The sequence below is a fragment of the Doryrhamphus excisus genome, linkage group LG11 (genome assembly GCF_037039965.1).
Source record: "Doryrhamphus excisus strain RoL-2023G ecotype Guam linkage group LG11, RoL_Dexc_Guam_v1.1, whole genome shotgun sequence".
NCBI lineage: Eukaryota > Metazoa > Chordata > Actinopteri > Syngnathiformes > Syngnathidae > Doryrhamphus > Doryrhamphus excisus.
The window spans coordinates 14846173-14868998 of record NC_136367.1 but is presented as its reverse complement, the minus strand read 5'-3'; the positions used below and the strand labels follow the sequence as shown (position 1 = coordinate 14868998).

Sequence of the window (22826 nt, the reverse complement as noted above, 5' to 3'; positions counted from 1 at the left end):
AACCCAGGCCTCCCAGCTATGTGGCCTGCACGCGAACTACTCAAAACCATGCAGCCCTGCAAGCAGTCTACAGCAAACAGTACTGCATATGACCTTGTTACAGTGGTCATTTCAGATTTCTGTAATTATGTATTAGTTGGAGAAAAACAGAACTCCATTGTCATTCAATTGCCTGACAAGTTCAACTACGCTCATCTAAATTGCCTTGAGGTAGCAGTTTTGCATCATTTACTGGCTTTGATTCCAACAACATCCGTGTGCACCTCCGTCATGCACAGAAAAATTCCATGTATTTTGGATGCATCTTTCTGTAGCAAACCTCTCAAGCTCCGCAGCTCCGGGATAAAGGGGCGGGGTTAAAAGGCTCCACCAGTCTGTCATGTGCAGCAGATCAAGCAGTGATTATAAAGTTTCTAATTTTAGCTTCTCAATGATCAGCATGTGTTTTGACCCTATCACCTTCAGCTTCAGGAGAGCTGAATAGTGTCAATCATCAGTGAAAAGACAACAAAATAGCATAGCAAAATAACAATAATATCATATTGCAGTGTGTTGGAATGAGAGAGTACTGCATATTACCTAGCATGTCTTGCAGCATGTTGACGTGGGGGTCATTTTTAATGCATAGGCGTTTATTTTAAAACCCATATCGCACAGTGGGGAGGTTACATATGTGTTTGCACCATGAGTGGGGGGGGGGGGATTAATGGCACGCTCTCCTACGCTGCATTAGAGTATATGCTAAGTTAAGGACCACAAACAACAATGCTTCCTTAAGCAAGCCGAAGATTTGCCCCGACTATTTCCTGTGTGACTCATGCTCGCCACAATGTCGTCTGAAACAGTGTGATCATTACTTTTAATATGATCCTCCCGTCACCATCGCAAAAAAAGTCAGAAAAAAAGAAGAAGCGGTCACGACACTTTAAATCAGTGGCTGCATATCTCCTCCAAAGCGTGCTTCCCCGTTCCTCAAAGAGCCATATGTGGCAGGCGGATGACTTGATGCGATGTGTAGGCGGGATGAAGGAATGAAAATAGGGCTGAGATCAAGTTATTTTCAGCTAAATGAAAGCTGGTGAACAAAAAAGCCTTTGAGTCACCCCCCGAGGCCGGATACCAACGCTGGAGGTAGACAGAACGCTCCTTCCATGTTGGTCATGTACGCGCCCACTAAAGCATGCAGATGCCGAAGCTGGGAATACACGGGGAGTGGAACGGTACTTTGGTTATTGGAGTAAAGAGGCGGACACAGGAAGTTGTACCTCAGTTTCAACGGATTAGATTTGCCATTAAAACTAATAAAAATATGTTTCTGCTTATCGTACAGCCACAGTGCGCCTAACAAATTCATCAGTCTGCCTTTGTTTACCGTCTATTGACTCGAGCGCCCAAAAAAAGCATCTAGTTTCTCGGATAAATGGATAGTGGTTCTTTTAGAGTCGGGACACTATTGACAGATTCCGGCCAGGGAATCCTTTAATCATTTTTATTGTGTGTGTGGGGGTGTTTCATTTGTTCCTAGAACACACACACACACGGAGCAATGAATAACTCCGTATCTGCCTCCTTCCCTTCCTCCTAATAAGCGCTGATGATTCATGACTAGAATCAATGCGTTTTTATGCCAATTTTGCCATTTTGGTTAGGAATAATCACTTGTATGATATTTAGTATTATATTTAGAATCGCACAAGAATGATTTCATGTTAGAAACATCTTCTTTGAAAAAGAAAATTACCCTGTACAACAATAGAAAATGTGAGGATCCATTGTGTGTTGCATAAAGGTAAGTTAAAAATGTGAATGGAATGATATCAAAAATATGATTTTTGAGGAATACCTGAAATATGAAATGATAAAAAAAAATTCATTACAAAGATATTTCAAGAAAACAACCTGACCGGGTCATTTTTGACCCACTTATGGAAGGTTGGGGTAGTAACACAAAAACTAAAATTTCTTAAAATGTATAAAAGATAAGTTAAAAATGTGAATGGCATGATATCAAAAACATGTTTTTTGAGGAATACCTGGAATATGAAATGATAAAAAATTTTCATTACAAAAGATATTTCAAGAAAACAACCTGACCGGGTCATTTTTGACCCACTTATGGAAGGTTGGGGTAGTTACACAAAAACAAAAATTTCTTAAAATGTATAAAAGATAAGTTCAAAATGTGAATGGCATGATATCAAAAACATGTTTTTTAAGGAATACCTGGAATATGAAATGATAAAAAATGTTCATTACAAAGATATTTCAAAAAAACAACCTGACCGGGTCATTTTTGACCCACTTATGGAAGGTTGGGGTAGTTACACAAAAACAAAAATTTCTTAAAATGTATAAAAGATAAGTTCAAAATGTGAATGGCATGATATCAAAAACATGTTTTTTGAGGAATACCTGGAATATGAAATGATAAAAAAAATGTTATTACGAAGATATTTCAAAAAAACAACCTGACCGGGTCATTTTTGACCCACTTATGGAAGGTTGGGGTAGTAACACAAAAACAAAAAATTCTTAAAATGTATAAAAGATAAGTTAAAATGTGAATGGTATGATATCAAAAACATGTTTTTGGAGGAATACCTGGAATATGAAATGAAAAAAAAATTTCATTACGAAGATATTTCAAGAAAACAACCTGACCGAGTCATTTTTGACCCACTTATGGAAGGTTGGGGTAGTAACACAAAAACAAAAATTTATTAAAATGTATAAAAGATAAGTTAAAAATGTGAAAACATGTTTTTTGAGGAATACCTGGAATATGAAATGATAAAAAATGTCCAATTTCCAAATCCATTTTCCGTACCACTTATTCTTAAAGGGGAACTATTGTGCTCATTTTCCACCCTTTGTATTGACTTGTGGACTCCCACAGAGCAGTGACACACAATAACCTGCACAGAAAACATTTTAGATCTTCCAGAATCTGCACCTATCCCAGCTGTATTTCCACCCGCAGGGGTGTGTAGGAGCTTATTCCGAATATTCAGGTCTGCCATGCGTCCTTATGCGGAGTATATGTCATCAATGGTTGTGTTTTCAAGCAGCGTAGTCACTCGTTGTCATGCATCACACGCAGCCGGAGAAATTGAACATTGCTTTGCTGAATGTCCTTCCTTCTCAGTGTTTGTCGAAGATTGACATGTTTATCTACCGAGATTAAATCAGGTAGATTTTGGCTTTCATCATATTTGACATTCCTTTTTCCCAGTACGAGCTCACATGTGACTGTGCAGTTATGATTTCATTTAGACACGTGTATTAGCTCATTGGGCCTAAACTCATCCGTGTGTGGGGGGCAGGGGAGGTGATATATATATACATACATACATATACATATACATATACATATACATATACACATAAATACCAAACAACAACACACACCAGGGATAACAAGGAAGAACTCTCTCAATGCTAATGTGAGTCGATATGTCTTATTTATGTCTTATTCATGTCTTATTCATGTCTTATTTATGTCTTACACAGTCTACATTCTCCAAATTGTCCATAGGTATGAATGTGAGTGTGAATGGTTGTTTGTCTATATGTGCCCTGTGATTGGCTGGCCACCAGTCCAGGGTGTACCCTGCCTCTCGCCCGAAGTCAGCTGGGATAGGCTCCAGCGTACCCCGACCCTAGTGAGGATAAGCGACATAGAAAATGGATGGGAAAATAAATTAAATAAATAAATAAAATTTGGGGGCACATGGTGGTGGGGCGTGGTGCACCCTGGCAGTCCACAGATTCAACTTGCTGCAGTGACAATTTTGTGACAAAAGCTCGCCAGCTCCAACCTGGTCTATTCTTGCCGCAGGCGATGCATGACTGGCGTAGTGGTCAAGTGTGCAGTGCGCACATCATACATTATATATTTATCATATACACATATACATCACCAAAACTTCACAGGCAGGGTTTTCATAGTGTCAGGTACATTCCAATGCAACAAACAACCACAGCAACCACTAACTCATGTTTTTTGTATCTCTATTAATCGTCCTGTCACATCTGATGTCAGATCAGAGACATTTGTCACGCATTATGGGAAGCCAACCTGACGGAAATTTTTCATATACTTGTATACCGGTATAGATTCTTATGATAATAAAATGACTTATACTGGTATGGATGATAAAGGTAAACAAGCCAAGTTGATGACTATAAGATTAATTTACTGGGCAGAATCCAGAAATAAATCATTATAAATGCTGAACAAATTCTAAACAATGTGTTATTCTATGATTGATTATTATTATTTTAAACAATTAATTGAAATACCAATTCATTTAATGCATATAGATTTTATTAACTACTTAATTCATAATTTCTTGCAGCATTTCATAATTCTAAGTAATCTTAACACATTTATGTATCTAATTCCAGTTTGATTAAATTATTGATGAATTGAAGTCATTATGTAATGGTGTCATTATTCATGTCATGATTTCGTGGCACAGTCAATCATTTATTTATGGATTTAGTTCCAATTTGATTCAATTCAATGTAATAATAATTGAAGCAATTATTTACAAATGTATCGATTCACTTCATTCTGTCCCATTTCATCCTTCACGGAAAAATGGTGAGGATTTAATGTGACGAGACAAGAAAGCCAAAAGCAGAGAGTCTAATGAATAATGAATGATTAACATCTTCCTCTGTTGTCACTTTCTCATCATTTTTTTTGACCCTCAATCAGTACGCCAGAACCTCCTTGGAAACGCTGTCTATATCTCCTTTTTCGCCCACTGACTGATGTGATTCAGGCTCGTCTTCATGGCGGAGGAATGAGGAGAGGTGCGTGGGCACCAGCTTCTCTCTCTCGCTCTGCTTATCCTAGCTCACCTCGCTTCTTTCTCACTGTCCCTGTTCCTCTCGGTCTTGGCGCCTTTTGCACAGACCTATGATGCTGCGCTCAGAAATGTCATTTAGTGTTTGTGCATCTCTGTAAATCCCACAATAGACTGACAGATATGAGGCAACAGCTCAGTGGTGGGATGTGTGAAGGAGTTAGGACCCAAATGACCAGATGACTGTGAAAGAAGCGTGAATCATTTGTTTGACACCCATCTTTTCTCATCATATCTCTTCATTTTACACGCATGGGGGACTGAACACTTTAGACCGCTTGTCTGGCGCTTATTTTTGTTTCTAATTCATGCTAAAAAAGATAACTAACACCTGACTAGGCTGCTAGCAGTAGCGACGATTGTGGGAAAAAATGCAAATCACGATTTTGCTTCTTTTTTTTTTTGTTATAATCATTACGCTGCTCAAATAATCATTACACATGACAAAAATATAAAAAAATGTGAAAATAAAAAAAACAAAAAACAAACAAAAAAAACCCTTAAACTATATTGGGAAAAAATGAAAAAAATAAAAAATAAATAAACTATATTAGGAAAGCAGGAAGTGAACAAATGTAACAGTAAATTAAATTAAATTAAAAACATTAATTAAAAAAATAACTTAAATTATATTAGGAAAGCAGGAAGTGAACAAATGTAACAGTTACTGATTGTAAAAGTACCAGATGGAGGGGTAGGATTTAATAAGCTTTGCTTCTTCCTACTCCTTTTGGACATGTGGAACTGGGAACTGATTATGGGATGCATTCAATTGTAATCTGATGCATGTTCAAATGAAATAAAACCATTACCATTACCAAAAGAAAATAGAAAATAAGAAAATAATTTGTTGTCCCATCCATCCATTTTCTATGCTGCTTATCCCCAGTAGGGTGGGGTTATGCTGGAGCCTATCCCAGCTGTCTTTGGGCGAGAGGCGGGGTGCACCCTGGACTGGTGGCCAGCCAATCCCAGACAGATGCTGATGGTGTGTTTGGTGGGGAGTGATGCGCTTTTTGTGATGCTTTTGGCTCTTCATCATCTTTGGGCTTTGATATGATCATCATAATAATCCAGGCAACCTTTTTAATCCCTGCCCTCATCGGAAATACATGAATGTAAAATGCCTGTCGACTCAACAGCCTCACAAGACAAAACAGGGACAACAACTTCTCAATGTCAGCGCCGTCTGACACATGGACGTCGTTCAAGAGACTTCAATATACTCCAGTTTACACAAAGTCCTTACCGGTTGTCTGTCACGGTTGGACGCATACAACAAAGAGAAAAGATGATATTGTCCACTCGCTATGATCAGACATACCTGGAGAAATATCATATCATACACTGAGGTGCACATCGCTTCACTTCACTGCAAAATACGCCACAATGGAGTCAAAAAACGATGCAAGTGCAGTATTTTGATAAAGTTGCTGTGAACACGACTAAATTCAGGAAATAACTCATAGCAAAACAACAAGGGGGAGTCCGTGTTGATCAGGCTGCCACATTGTGTCTTTGGCAACAAGTACATCTTCAGTACAGGAAAAAGTAACCTTAAATGTCCTTTTATCCCTTTTCAGTCATAATTTATACGCATTTAAAATCTACATTTACAACTACAATTGTCAAATTATAAAAATGTGTTTCGTGTCACGGAAAAGCTTTGTGGAACACATTAGTTGGATTTACGTGATTTCTTATGGGGAAAAATGGACTTGGATAGAGTATATGTTTTGGTTAGAGTCGGATCTGCTGGAACAAATTAATGATGATAACCAAGGTCCCACTCTGTCTTACTGAGCATCCTACATAACATTCATTTTCTACTGCTTAACCTCACGAGGGGCGCGGCGGTGCTGGAGCCTATCCCAGCTATCTTTGCGCTTTGAGAGGCGGGGTAATTAAGTTGGAAAAGAATTGTAAAAATGTGAGAATAAAGTCAAAATATTTGGAGAATAAAGTCATAAATACGAGAAGAAAATTAACAAGAATAAAGTAGAAATTGTTGGAAATAAAAAAATAGCTGTAAATTCAAGAGACTAAAGTAAAAAAAAGTAGGAGAAAAAAAGTCATATGGAATTTTATGACATGGGGTCATAATATTAGGAGGAAAGATAATGTCATTGCAATGCAGAGTTGAAATATTAAAGACAAAATATGTTTTTTTTGTGGTAGAAATATTATAAAACAAGCCAAACAAAATAAAACTAATGTCATTTTGGGAGAAATTTGCTTGGGAAAAAAGTTACATTACTATCGGAATAAAATCCAAATATTATGGAAATAAAGTCCTTATATTATTATTTATTACAAGACAAATATGTACAAATATTATTCCAGAAGAAAGTTCAAATATTTAGCAAACTAAACAAAAACAACAGCAAAAGTCAAACCAATAAGTGAAGTTGTTTTTTTTTTCCACAGCTAACATGCCTTTTTTTCTTGAAATATATAGATTATAACTTCGAAAATATTGAATTATGGAAAAGGAAGGGCCACACGGTGGACAAATGGTTAGCATGTATGCCACACAGTCAGCAGAAGGGGAAGACCTGGGTTGGAATCTCCGCTTGGCCATCTCTGTGTGGAGTTTTGCATGTTTTCTCCGGGTACTCCGGTTTCCTCCCACATTCCAAAAACATGCTAGGTTAATTGGCGACTCCAAATTGTCCATAGGTATGAATGTGAGTGTGAATGGTTGTTTGTCTATATGTGTCCTGGGATTGGCTGGCCACCAGTCCGGGGTGCAAAGTCAGCTGGGATAGGCTCCAGCATACCCCCACCCTAGTGAGTATAAGCAGCATAGAGGGATGGATGGATGGGTTTGTAGTTATCTTTGTGAATTGAAGCCATACGAGCCCAAAGCTGTGTAGGCCAGCATCAAACACCCCGGATAAAACAACCACTCTGTAGCCGTAATCCTATTTGATGCCACACAATATGCTAACACCGTCGTCCAGCGTTTACTCTACACGACTTGTGCAGCAAATCCCAAACTGCGTGTTTTTGCAAAATGGCAAGTCTTCTTCTCAAACACGAAACTGTCTACCAGATGATGTAGGATCAAAAACAGCATGGTGTGTTTGTACAGTCTGGGACTAAATATGCAGCGATAGAAACAGTCAAACATTGTCTCCGGGCTCCTTGCAATCATCTTGAGTTCTAACGTGTGCTTTCTAGTGGTGTAACATACAGCATAGTGTTAAGGTCACTTTTGGGGGCAGAAGAGGAAAACATGTCAAACATACAATTGCCTTGTTTCTGTGTAAGCAGCTTCAAATAAAAAATAAATATGAAATCTAAATCATTTTAAAAATGCACACTGCTAGAAGGTAAATATCCCAAAAAAATCTCAAAAAATAAATACAAAAAAGTATATTAATTCATATAAAACACTTAGACACGTTTAATAAATTACACCTGAAATACTTCTAAATTTAATTAATAAAATATTCAATAAATATTGGTCAATATCATAAGTATATCATATGCAGTAAAATATTTCATCACAATTACTTGCATTTTTTATCCATAGTTAAATTCATCACATTTAATCACAAACTATTTTTATCTATAAGTAGGGGAAATAGCTAAATCAATAACTACATCAAATTTTTTTATAAAGGGATATTAATATTGAAAATATGTGCCATTATTCAAAAAAATAAGAACATGCAGTCAGCAAGCGTATTTTTGTATTACTATTTTTCGGTATTATTAGCATATTAGCTCTTAAACTCGCCCACAAACGTTCAGCAAATACAAAATGTGAGCGAGTGAGACCTCTCACTCTGACACAAACAATTACAACACTGTAACTATTACTTAGAAATCCCACAGTTATTGAATGTTTAATCTAAGCTGTGATTTGTCCTACTTTTTGGAGGGTCATTGAATGCACCACTGATGCTCCGATGCTCAGAGGGATGTAATTGGATGTATATTATTGGATGCCAGGAACGTCCATGCTGTTTTACTAGTAGTTGTATGTGCCTCACGGCTTCCGTTCGTATTCAATACAAAACGTCAAATAATGATGGTGCATTCATGGCACCTGGGGAACAGCATACGGGGTGAAGTTGAAAATTTTTTTTTACCGCTGCCCACAAACGCATCATGATGAATCACGATTTCACCCATCAATTGCATCCATACCCGGTGAATGAGCCGATCACACGCATGCGCATCCATGTATCGATTATTTTCCACACCCAATAATCCATCCATTCATTTTCTATGCCACTTATCCTCCCTATGGTAGGAGTGTGCTGGAGCCTATCCCAGCTGTTTTTGGGCAAGAGGCGGGGTACACCCTGGACTGGTCGCCAGCCAATCACAGGGCACATATAGACAAACAACCATTCATACTCACATTCATACCTATGGACAATTTGGAGTGGCCAATTAACCTAGCATGTTTTTGGAATGTGGGAGGAAACCGGAGTACCCGGAGAAAACCCACGCTCGCACGGGGAGAACATGCAAACTCCACACAGAGTATATAATGTATACAATACTCGTTAACGTACCAACCTGTAATCAATCATTCATGAACAATTCATCTCAGCTCTTAGTCCGAGTTTGTCCTCCATGATGTCTTTGACTGAAATCATTGCAATCCAACACAGCAACATTTCTATCGTACATCTGAATACTTTTCCAAAAATGTGTGTGTTCTTCCAGGCCCTCGTCATCCCGCTATCTTTTGTCTGGGTTTATTCAAATGCTTCCTTTTGGGTGAGGTGTTGCTCATTGTGACAGGATGCTCTTCAAATGGGATACTCCACGTCTCTCTTGGGTGAGTGGGTAACACCAGAACTGGCTGACGAAAGGGGGAAGCCCTCCCTCTCTCCCTCCCTCTCTCTCTCCCTACCTCCTTTCAAGTGATTCCACCTGACTGAACAATCCCCATGATTGTCTCTGCCCTACTTTCTCCTTTTTTAAATAGTAACACGTGGATATTTGACAAAAAGGTATCGAAGAGAATATTTGTGTGTGGAAATGTGCATCCATGGTGGCATCGTGCTGGAGCCTAACACGGCTGATTTGGTGTATGATTCATTCATTCATTCATTCATTTTCTACCGCTTATCCTCACCAGAGACGCGGTGGGTGCTGGAGCCTATCCCAGCTGTCTTCGGGCGAGAGGCGGGGTACAACCTGGACTGGTGGAGAGCCAATCACAGGGCACATATAGACAAACAACCATTCACACTCACATTCATACCTATGGACAATTTGGAGTGGCCAATTAACCTAGCATGTTTTTGGAATGTGGGAGGAAACCCACGCATGCACGGGGAGAACATGCAAACTCCACTCACAACTCCGAGGGTGGAATTGAACCCCGGTCTCCTAGCTGTGAAGTCTGTGCGCTAACCACTCGACCACCGTGCAGATTATAATCATCAATCAAACGACCCAAACCCAGAAGTAAATAGCAATAGTTGAAAACAGCATATGAACTCCAGTTGAGGTGAAAGGTCGTATGTTTACAAAGCAAAATACGAATGCAACGAAGTTCAGCCTCCGCCACAGTGACGTATGAGTGGCAGGCAGACGCCTCTGTCTCCGCCCCCGATTGCTGAACACCAGTCACTCATTGGCTGATCCGGAAGATGATCTCACAAAGAAACGCAGCTTTCGGATATGATTTAATTGTTCCCGAATAAAAACATTTTAAAAGTATTTCTTGGAATTAATTATTCATATAAAGTTATTATTTGTGCCGTTCAAAATACCGTATTCGGGTTTGACTCCATCCCTTTAGCATACAATAGCTTCTTGGAGCACAGCACACAAAAATATACACCTTTCCCTGAGTTGTCTTGAACGCAGCATAATGGTAGGATTGGGCATGGCTACAATGAGTTTGTGTTTGTCTGGATTTTTTTTTTTTTCCCGTTGGTCATATTGAAACACCGGAGATCCGGCACGGTGCCAGAATACTTTAAGCCCTACTTTAAGCCACAGTACGTATGCTTAACGTTTTCATGGGCATCCCCACGGACTCTCCTTATCGAAAGAGCACACTGGAGCAGATTTTACTGCTGGAAATCTGAATAAAAGATGCAAGAATGCCTCTGCTGGACTGCACATTTATGGGTTATATATAATTGACTATGGTATACCAAAATATACCCATTCAAGACATTAGAGTGCAAAAGGGGAGATGGTGACATAAATAGAACACATGATGGTAGCTTCTAAATCTTAGCCTGCCTTCACTATATGTTTTCACTAGCCATGTTTACATGAGGAGTTGTTCTCTTTCCGAATGACCTTTCCGAAAGCAATGGTATACATGGAAAGGAATATTCCAATCGCGTGTATACATGCGCCGCTATAATCAACCAGAATAGTCAATGGGGCATGTGTAGTAAAGCGTAAACACCAACATCACGTGATACCGAGTTTTTCTTTCACTTGTTAGAATAACTCCGTATTGCCAGTTTTTCATTCGTTCAGTCTTGAAATTTAGTTTGATTGCTCGCCTCCATTTTTTTTTTTTTAATCGAAGAACGTCTGGAGCTGCGTGTTACGTCATATCTCAGCATTCGCTGAAAGAACGCACCCGGGAACAGGAAAAGATAAAGTTCAATCTTGCTAATATTTTATAATTAAGCTCGGCACATGTTTTATATAGATATGTATTTTCTTTTTTAATAAAACTGGACTTGTGAATGGCGTATAGAAGGGTTTAGATTCTGTTCCACAGATGGCGCTAATGCACACGAAAGCTGCTTGACAACCGCCAATAAACAACAGAAGAAGAAAAACACCACGAAGAAGAACGCAGTCTGACAACTTTCCGATAGAACAGGTACAAGATACCTCAATCGGATTGGGGAAAGGAATATTCCACCTCTGTGAATCCGATTATATATTCATTCGGATTGGCACTTTTTTCGGAATGAGGTGTATACAAAGGTTACATTCTTTCTGTTTGAGCAAATAACCCGAATGGAATTGGAATATTTGGGTCCATGTAAACGTGGCTAGTCTGACAACTTTCTGATTGAGCGCAGCAGTCCAGATACCTCAATCGGATTGGGGAAAAGAATATTCCACCCCTGTGAATCCCATTATATATTCATTCGGATTGGCACTTTTCTTTCGGAATGAGGTGTATACAAAGGTTACATTCTTTCCATTTGAGCAAAAAACTCAAATGGAATTGGAATATCTAGGTCCATGTAAACGTGGCTACTGATAAACAGCCAAAATAAATTGGCCAAAATAAAAATACTACGTATATTAAACTTTAAAAGGAAGTTACTGTTACCATTACTGACATTTGGCTTGTTTGGCTTAAATAAGCTACGAAAATAAATATTCCAAAGATTAGTAGCTCTTGGCCATTTTCATTTGGTAAAAGTATCTCTCACAAAAAGTACCTAATATAGCCAGTAGTACATTTCACCTTCATCTATGTGATCAGTATTGATTTCACTCATGGATGATCAGGATCGGCATCTGCACCATAAAACTCAGATTGGAACATCCCTAATGTAAAGTGTTTTCCGTTTCAATAAAGTCAAAGGAATATCAGGAAGCTCTTGACTGCATGTTGGTGCAAGCACGATGACGACGACATGTTATCCCTGTCCGCCATCGGATGGTGCTTGAAGTCCAATATAATATAGAATGAATGCACTGCTAATGCAATGTGACATTACAGCAAGTATGCCTGAAGCTGCTATGAAGGCCGCCGTCAGGACTGGGTATCATACACACACATACTGTACACATACTGTACTATTCTTGTATTACATCAGTGGTCCCCCATCATTAAAAGAGACCCACTGTATTAGGTTAAGTTGATTTTATTTTCATTTGTTTATATCACTAGATCCTCTAAATAGTGTTAAAACTGTGCAAGTGTGTTCAAAGCTTGATTGGCATCTTCCTCCCCTTTAATTAATGTTGTTTCAACAATGGAGTTCACTGATGTTTTTATTGTTATTATTATTATTTGTCTGACTACAAGTTGAAAAGAAGCAAACAAACACTAGTCCTTCGTTTGTGGTGGTTAATTGGTTCCAGACCCCACTGTGACTTTCCGCAGAGTAGGATTGCTATTTATAAATTGAGTGTTTAGATATTTAGAGCAAAGAAAACATTCTGATGAGCTCACGGACGTAAAATAACAACCCTATATGGGGCGCTATGATTTCCTTGTTGATGCAATCATTGTTTACTGTTAAAGTGGAATCTTATGGAAACTGACATAATGTGAATGAAATGCTGTCATGGTGAAAAGAAGGAACATTCATGTAGGGAAGCATTCACTTGGCGGATCGCTCAATTGTGGCGGAATCTCATTCCGAACACTAACGTTGCTTCAAACCTGAACAGTCATTTCCTGGAAGCCATTGGTCTGCGGACGTTTGCCAGGTTGCCAGAGAGCTGGGTTGGAAGGCAAAACTGACGCTTTGAGCTGTGCCTTGCAAAAAATATATAACTATGACTGAAAGTGTAAAATCTTTGCTAAATGAAATGATGTGTTATTGTAATTTACAGTTGTACAGTTTGAAACTTAAAATTTGTGAGAAAATAGCCCCTGAACAACATACTTCTCACAGAAAGCAGGAAGTGAACAAATGAAACAGTTACTGATTGTAAAAGTACCAGATGGAGGGGTAGGATTTAATAAGCTTTGCTTCTTCCTACTCCTTTTGGACATGTGGAACTGGGAACTGATTATGGGATGCATTCAATTGTAATCTGATGCATGTTCAAATGAAATAAAACTATTACCATTAGCGCACAGACTTCACAGCTAGGAGACCAGGGTTCAATTCCACTTTCGGCCATCTCTGTGTGGAGTTTGCATGTTCTCCCCGTGCATGCGTGGGTTTTCTCCGGGTACTCCGGTTTCCTCCCACATTCCAAAAACATGCTAGGTTAATTGGTGACTCCAAATTGTCCATAGGTATGAATGTGAGTGTGAATGGTTGTTTGTCTATATGTGCCCTGTGATTGGCTGGCGACCAGTCCAGGGTGTACCCCGCCTCTCGCCCGAAGACAGCTGGGATAGGCTCCAGCACCCCCGCGACCCTCATGAGGATAAGCGGTAGAAAATGAATGAATGAATGAATTGTTGATTGGGGGCTGCACGGCGGATGAGTGGTTAGCGTACAGACTTCACAGCTAGGAGACAAGGATTCAATTCCACCCTCGGCCATCTGGAGTTTGCATGTTCTCCCCATGCATGCGTGGGTTTTCTCCGGTTTCCTTCCACATTCCAAAAACATGCTAGGTTAATTAGCCACTCCAAATTGTCCATAGGTATGAATGTGAGTGTGAATGGTTGTTTGTCTATATGTGCCCTGTGATTGGCTGGCCACCAGTCTAGCTGGGATAGGCTCCAGCAACCCCAGTGACCCTTGTGAGGAAAAGCGGTAGAAAATGAATGAATGAATGAATTGTTGATTGGCAACAAATACAAATGATAGCTAGAGACATTTCTTTATAAAATTGGCATCAGACCATTTTTAAATGGAATGGCTATATTGGTATGATGTCTCCGGTATACACAAAGTCCACCAAATTGGACATTTCTCTGCATACAACATTTCGGAACATGTGTACATAAATGTGTGGAGGTACTCTACACATTTAAAGAAAATACATTGTAAAACTCCTGTTATGTGGCTGCCAATCACAGTGTGTCTAACATGATGAATAATCATGTAAACTATGCATAAAACATGCATTTTTGCCCACGTGTCCAGACTTCAGGTACACATTGTACGATGCAAACTCGTCAATGCTTCCGCATCCATCTCAACTCCGCTTCCTGCGTGGGAACATCAAGCAAAATGAGACCTTTTCAGAGCTGAGACTCTGCCCACACTCTCATCACCACCAGTTGGTCCTCTTGAATTAGAAGCATGCACACATCTCTCTAACAGGCCAGAATATGACAAGATTTCACAACTTCTCAGCGAAGCGGAAGAAGCCCAGGCGAAGAAATCCCTGCAGAGGATGACTGCACTATCATCTTAGCTTGGGATGATGATGACCATGCCATGCAACCTGTACAACTGGTTGTTATGTTCCTGCTAATAAAACACTTCCAGCTGTGCTGTTGCTCTATACCTCCAAAGAAAGAGTGTCAGTATTGTTGTTGATTATTGTTTCATAATACATTTAAATTGAAGAAATATAATGGTGGTTGCTAGGTTATGATGTGACACCTTCAAGGTAATTATTGAAAGGTATATTTGACAGCCGCAGCGGTGCCAGACTCTCCTTTAGCGACCGTGATGATGATGATGTGATGATGAAGACGCAGATGACGCTGGAGTTGAGTGTTTTCAAACCGACAACCGCTGGTTTCAGTCACTCTTTGGCGGTCATTAACGCGCAACATTTTAACGCACGAGCGGCGTCGCTACATTGCATGCAAGGCTGGCTTGTGGCACGCGCCCACGCCTGAACGTGCTGATACGCCGCACGAGGGCAGCTTACCTGTGCGCGGCTCTTCACATCGTCGCTAACCGTCGCTAGCATCCATCCAGAGACATGTCTTCCCTCCCTTTCGCTGGACGATGTCCGTAAACACTCACTGGAATGCGGGACGGTGAGACGGAGCCGAGCCGTGAGCGTCAATGTGGGCTTGAAGCTGCGAAAGCCCTTGCCGTCGATGTCACACATTTCCTTCCAGTGCTTCCGGAAACAATTTTCTTACAACAATAAAAGCACCTGTAACGTTCACGGAGTACCGGACATATTTCGACCCATAAGAAGCCAGAAAGCCATAAATGTGTCCAAATGTGTCCAAATGTGTCCCATACAGCTTTGTACTTCATTGGCATATGAACCCGTCTGGTCCGAAGGTGACGTGTCTTCAGAGAGGCTGTCGTGTGACTACCCCAGGTTAAGTGTAAGTAAGCTAGCTCATTTACCATGAAAGCTAATTTTAAAAACTTTTAACAACTGGGTTGCTTTAATATATGTACAAATCAACTCGTATTATTATATTTCTTCAATGAATCCATTAAAAACAAGGTAGGTAAATATCACTACTTCATTGGACTTTTAGCCTTCTAACTGCTATTTAAAGCCAAGAGCAGAAAAGATGGCGACATGCTAACATTAGCTTTGTATGGAAGGCTTTCTGTCGCTGAAAGAAATAAAAAGTCATTATTAGGAGACAAAAAGTTGCAATTATGCGATGAAAAGTCGTATTTATGAGATAAAAAAAGTCAAAATGATGAGATAAGAAAGTCATATCTCATTATCATTATCTCATTATTTCAATTTGTATCTCATAATTATGACTTTCTATCTCATAATTATGACTTTTAATCTAATAATTTTGATTGGTATCTCATAATTATGACTTGTTATCCCATAATTATGATTTTTTTTTATCTCATAAGCATGACTATACATTTTTTTCAGTTCCATAGGTTTGCTTCCTCCTTTGTCATTTACGTTTTCCTCTCATTCTGCGTGAAAAGGAAGGGAAGGTTTTGTGTGGGAGAAATATTTTGAAAAAATACGTTAAAATAATCTTGTGAGGATAAGCAATATAGAAAATGGATAGATGGATGGATGGCTTCAAATAATGACACCCCATAGTTTGTGCTGTATTAAGAAGACAAAATGACTAAGTGGAAAAATAAGGATAAAAATCAAATGTCAAAAATGTCAAAAATCAAATCAAGTACCTAGAAAACATGGAGTATAATTATTATTATATAATGTCCCTTGCTACTTTGTGCTTCCAATGTTTTTTTTTTTCAAAAATACATACAAAAATGTATAATTATACAAAATATATTAAGTTTAGTGGTTGTATAATGTCAGGTTATTTTGGATTTAAAGCAAAACTGCACTTTTTTTGTAATTTTGTCCATCATCCACAATCCTTAATCATCCACAAGCCTTCTGAAAAAGCATCTTGGTAGCTAGCTGGTTCGATTGGCATCACAATGTTAATAACAATAATAATAATAATAATAATTCCGCTCTAGCTTGGTAAATATGCACATCACATATGTAAACGAAGATGCTTTTTCATAAGGCTTTATAGGCAGAAATCTGTTTTTATAACTTTAAAATGCCGATCAAACTACGTTGCTGCTTCATTGACAGTTAGAACACAACCAGCTAGCTACCAGATAGCTACCAGCTAGCTACCAGCCGACTTGCGACACACTTGACCACAGACTGACCTGCGTCACCTCAACGCCTCAGAGTGTTTCTCAATTATTTTCTGTCTGTTCTTTGTTTTTTATTAGCAACAGGCTTTGCAGTGGTATGTTTTTATAAATTCTTGACTTTTTATAATAACGCGGCACATCCATAAAAGGGACTTTAAGTCTAAATTCACACTTCTTTCATGAGATGAAAATAACCTTGTTTGTACATGATGTGGTAAAAACATGCATACTAATAACACTTGCCGAGGTTACAAAATATGCCAATGTCAGCACAACAGGGGTGATGCCGCCAACGTAGACTGTTAAAGCTGGCAGTGTAGGGTTGCCATGGCAATGGTGGAGACACATTTGGTCATGATTGTAGTTTATGCACAAGCACGAGCAGGTAACAGTTCTACACACTGTTGATGGAAATCTAGTATTCTCTATATCAAATCTATTCTGTGTCTGTGAGGGGAGAGTCACGGGGCGTCAAGCTGGCAGATTTACCTTTCGTAGCATCTGGCTAATGAGCATAAACCAGCATGGCGCCTCTGCAGAGCGCTCATTAAGAAGTCAGTGACGATGCTTCTTTGATAAACTTCTGTCTTGCTGAGATACGCGCTTTTATGAATAGCGACCAATGAAAAAGGCTTTTAGAAGCTATTTGAGTTTAAAGCGGTAGAGAATATTTGTCACAGTTATTTCCACGTGGCTGTCAGTGAAAGTACATTGCTATCAGTATCAGCTGATTGTAGAACATGAAGCATCCGTATCAGATGTAACGCAATACAACAAACAAAACCAAACCAAAACATCTGGCTCTGCATGGACGGGTGAAGAACATTGTGACTGTGGTAGTCAAACTGTGGGAGTCACACCATGGACTTAGTGAGCTTCCCGACTGTCCCGACTAAGATCTATTCCCACCATCGGCTGAATTCACAGTGTCATCAGCACACATTTGGACAGGAACATCAACACTAATGGATGTCACGTGAAAACAACGGTTCTAAATCTGATCCTTGAGGAGGACCGGTGGACAGTCAGAGGGCTTATGATGTAGAGCAGGGTGTCAAACTCATTTTGGAGGAAAATCTACTCCCAAGTGGGCCATAGAGAAGTAATACAAAGCAAATCTAAAGTTGTTGTTTTGAAATGCAGTATACACTATGCAGTATAACGTTGGTTTAAAACAGTACAGGTACAATATCATTATTATGTATCATTATTATTATTATTATTATTATACTATATTGTTAAGGGCGGAACGGCGGTCTAGTGGTTAGTGCGCAGACCTCACAGCTAGGAGACCAGGTTTCAATTCCACCCTTGGGCATCTCTGTGTGGAGTTTGCATGTTCTCCCCGTGCATGCGTGGGTTTTCTCCGGGTACTCCGGTTTCCTCCCACATTCCAAAAATATGCTAGGTTAATTGGCCAATCCAAATTGTCCATATGAATGTGAGTGTGAATGGTTGTTTGTCTATATGTGCCCTGTGATTGGCTGGCGACCGGTCCCGGGTGTACCCCGCCTCTCGCCCGAAGACAGCTGGGATAGGCTCCAGCACCCCCGCGACCCTCATGAGGAAAAAGCGGTAGAAAAATTTTCTACCACTTTTCCTCACAAGAGTCGCGGGGGTTGCTGGAGCCTATCCCAGCTGTCTTTGGGCAAGAGGCACACCCTGGACTGGTCGCCAGCTAATCACAGGGCACATAACAACCATTCACACTCACATTCATACCTATGGACAATTTGGAGTGGAGAAAACCCACGCATGCACGGGGAGAACATGCGAACTCGGGTCTCCTCGCTGTGAGGTTTGCACACTAACTACTCGTCCGCTGTGCAGCCCTAATATATATATTGTTATATTATATATATGTTTTTGAGTATAAAGAACACATGATTGATGTCACGATCATCATCAGTCATTGATGATGTGATTTTTATTTTCAGGGCATACCTTTCTCTGATGCCTCCATCATGCATGGTTTTACAAATTCACCCTCACCAAACATGCCTTTCACTGCAGCCTCACTCATTCATTCTCATTCATTCTCATTCATTCTCATTCAATCTCATTCATTCTCATTAATGCTGTAAACACACCAACTATATGCTTTGGATGATCATTTGTCTTAGAACACACTGGGTCCGCCTTTCTCTTTTTTGACAGAGATAGATTTAATGTTCAAACATAAAACATCAAGTGACTTGCTTGACTGGACTTGCTCTGCGCCAGTGGAAACAGTTGGCTTGCTATAGCGTCATCCAGTGGACTCAATTGGAATAGCACTTTATATTATTTTAAAAAAAAAAAGTTTTCAAACTTTACAAAGTTCGCTCGTGGGCCGGATTATACCCGTGTGCCACACGGTGGACACCCGCGGTCTAGAGGACTGGACCCTGACTTGTTTGTATTAATATTAATCCAAACAAGATCTATTAAAAATCTATTAATATATCTATTAGTATATTATATTTATTATATTGTCTATCTATTAATCTATTAATATTGACTTCCTGTTGACGTGTAGGGACTGCATGAGGCAGTGATGGAGGCAGGAGTAAAAGGACAAATGCCCCAATTATTTGTAGGGGTCACGTGTTCACGTCTTCAAAGTCCAGATGAAGATGTTATTACTCTGCTTCCCTCTGCTGGTGAAAGATGGAACAGCTCCACAGGACCTTAAAGCGAGGCTCCATCTTGGGGGACGAGCTGAAGGTAAAACGCCAAACACCCCCCCACTCTCCCCCAAATACTCCCCATCATCTCCCCATGTCCTTCCCAGCTCCCAGCCCTCCATTGGCTGTGATGTAATGTGACGGTACGTTCTTAGTGTGTGACACTTGTAGCCATGGCAACTGCATTAGGGAACCAAAATGGATGTCTCCAAAGGAATGCATTTTGCTTTTTCTTAATTGACTATGTTAGTTTTTGCCTTTGTTTATTTTGGTAATGGTAAAGGTAATGGTTTGGTTTTATTTCAACATACATGAGGTTACATGAGGTCAGGTCAGGTCAAATCCAGTCAAGTCAAGTCAAGCCATGTCATGTCAAGCAAAGTCATGTCATGTCATGTCATGTCATGTCATGTCAAGCTATGTCATGTCAAGTCATGTCATGTCATGTCATGTCATGTCAAGCCAAGTCAATTCAAGTCATGTCAAGCCAAGTCATGTCATGTCATGTCATGTCATGTCAAGTCAAGTCAAGTCAAGTCAAGTCAAGGTCAGGTCAAATCCAGCCAAGTCAAGTAAGTCATGTCATGTCAAGCCAAGTCAATTCAAGTCATGTCAAGTCATGTCATGTCATGTCATGTCATGTCATGTCATGTCATGTCATGTCATGTCAAGCCAATTCAAGTCATGTCAAGCCAAGTCATGTCAAGTCAATGTCAATTCAAGTCAAGCCAAGTCATGCCAAGTCAAGTCATGTCAAGTCACACCAAGTCAAGTAAAGCCAAGTCAACTTTATTTATCTAGCTTTACCTTTTTAAAGAGCCTCAAAGGGCAGAAGAATTGTCAATCCATTTTCTATGCTGGAGCCTATCCTAGCTGACTTTGGGCGAGAGGCAGGGTACACCCTGGACTGGTGGCCAGCCAATCACAGGGCACATATAGACAAACAACTATTCTCACTCATATTGAGATAATATGATAGACGTTTGATTGGCAGGTACGGCAGATGGACAGAATTCATTACCTGGCGGTGTCGTGGGAAAGTCAAAGCAGAGGAAGTCTAGACGTACGGGCAAAATACAAAGATTGTTTACACGTTGTGTAACTTTAACAGGAGTGTCACTATAAAAGCTGCAGCTGAAGGCACACCTTCTTCTATTAATGCACTTTGAAACAGAGCATGAAGCTTATTGGGAACACGGCAGCATGCAAGGATGGAAGACAAATATTGGATTTAGATGACATCATCATAACACAACAAGCCATAATACATCTTTGTGTTAATGTGTTTGTCTTCATTTATCTGGATGTCATTCTTGTGTGTTCTGGCCATGAAGTGACCCATGACCTGCTTGCTTGCTTCAAAGGCTCGAGTTTCATAAAAGCGTACGGTCTCCTACTTATGGCTTGGTCGAAATGAGGAAATGAGTGGGCTACTCCAAAGTCACGTAAAGAGGCTTGAAGATTTCTGGGATTTGTAAACTTTTATTTGGGCAGGACTTCATGTCCCTCATCCCCGAACTGCCACCTATATATTTTTATTCGTGGAAGCCATGAAGGGTCCGGTCATTCATCGGGGTCACACTAATAAGACCTCCTCAGCAACACTGATTGTGTATGTCTGTTGATAGTCTTGTAGTCCATTCTAGTCTTGAGGAGGTCTACAATTTTTTTTATGGTCTCAGAGTCCATTCCAGTCTTGTCCAGCTTTGCAATCTTGTTGATGGTCTTGTAGCTCATTCCAGTCTTGTGTAGGTCTACAATCCTGTTGATGGTCTTGTAGTCCATTCCAGTCTTGTGTAGGTCCACAATATTTTTGATGCTCTTGTAGCTCATTCCAGTCTTGTGTAGGTCTACAATCTTGTGATGGTCTTGTAGTCCATTCCAGTCCTGTGTAGGTCTACAATCTTGTTGATGGTCTTGTCGTCCATTCCAGTCTTGTATAGGTCTACAATCGTGTTGATGATCTTGTAGTCCATTCCAGTCTTATGTAGGTGTACAATCTTGTTGATGGTCTTGTAGTCCATTCCAGTGTTGAGGAGGTCTACAATTTTTTGAAGGTCTCATGGTCCATTCCAGTCTTGCGTAGGTTTACAATCTTGTTGATGGTTTTGTAGTCCATTCTAGTCTTGAGGAGGTCTACAATTTTTTGATGGTCTCAGAGTCCATTCCAGTCTTGTGTATGTCTGCAATCCTGTTGATGGTCTTGTAGTCCACACCAGTCTTGTGTAGGCCTACAACTATGTTGATGGTCTTGTAGTCCATTCCAGTCTTGTGTAGGTCTACAATCTTGTCATGTGGTCTTGTAGTCCATTCTAGTCTTGAGGAGGTCTACAATTTTTTGATGGTCTCTACAATCTTGTTGATGTGTTTTCCACCATTCCAGTTATGTGTTGGTCTGCAATCTTGTTGATGGTCTTGTCGTCCATTCCAGTCTTGTGCAGGTCTACAATCTTGCCCCTGGGGTCAGCTCTTTGGTCTTGCAGTTTATTAAATCGTACCAATTATTTACTTGAACGTTTACTGCTAACCAATAACCAAAAACAACGGTATTATAAAGAAACAAAGCAAACACTTTTTTGTTTCTTTACTTTATTTGCCTTTTATTTAACCTACAAATCTGTCAGATCATTTTGCCTGACCCTGTACAAAGTACACATTTGGACCTAAAGCTCAGTCAGAGGATCCGACTTGAATGAGGGAAAGTGAATGCTGGCAGAAACTGAAAAAAACTTCAGGATATTACAGTGACGTAACGGGAACAACTATCATCCTGCAACATTGGAACTCACAGACTGGAATGTTAACCCTCAGGAACCCACTTCCAATTCCACCTTAGTAGAGAGAACACATAGTTGAAGTGAAAGATGCACGTAGATCCATTGTTCATGCTAACCTAACACATTTCTTTGTAGCACAAATGTACTTTAAATTGTACAAAGAACTTATATCTATTGATCATCTTACTATTATTTATCAACTTGAAGGCCCAAAGCCTGATATTTTGCTAGCTTGTTTTCTATGAATTCATTGTAGTACAGTCAGACTGTAATATGCAACACACCATTAAAACATTATAATTGTTAAATGGCTTTAAAATGAGCATTCAT

At 39.7% G+C, this 22826-nt stretch overlaps 1 protein-coding gene across 5 annotated transcripts in view; it reads right to left on the bottom strand.

Annotated features, from left to right (window-relative positions):
* Positions 1-15584, bottom strand: part of dlgap1a (discs, large (Drosophila) homolog-associated protein 1a) — a 44704-nt gene extending 29120 nt beyond the window's left edge. For 4 of the 5 annotated variants that reach the window (XM_058068126.2, XM_078794807.1, XM_058068133.2 and 1 more), the window contains exon 1: positions 15354-15584. The gene's annotated coding sequence lies outside the window, so the exon portion shown is untranslated. The remainder of the gene's footprint in view (positions 1-15353) is intronic. The other variant, XM_058068152.2, reaches the window with a different exon arrangement.
* Between the last annotated feature and the right edge of the window lie 7242 nt (positions 15585-22826).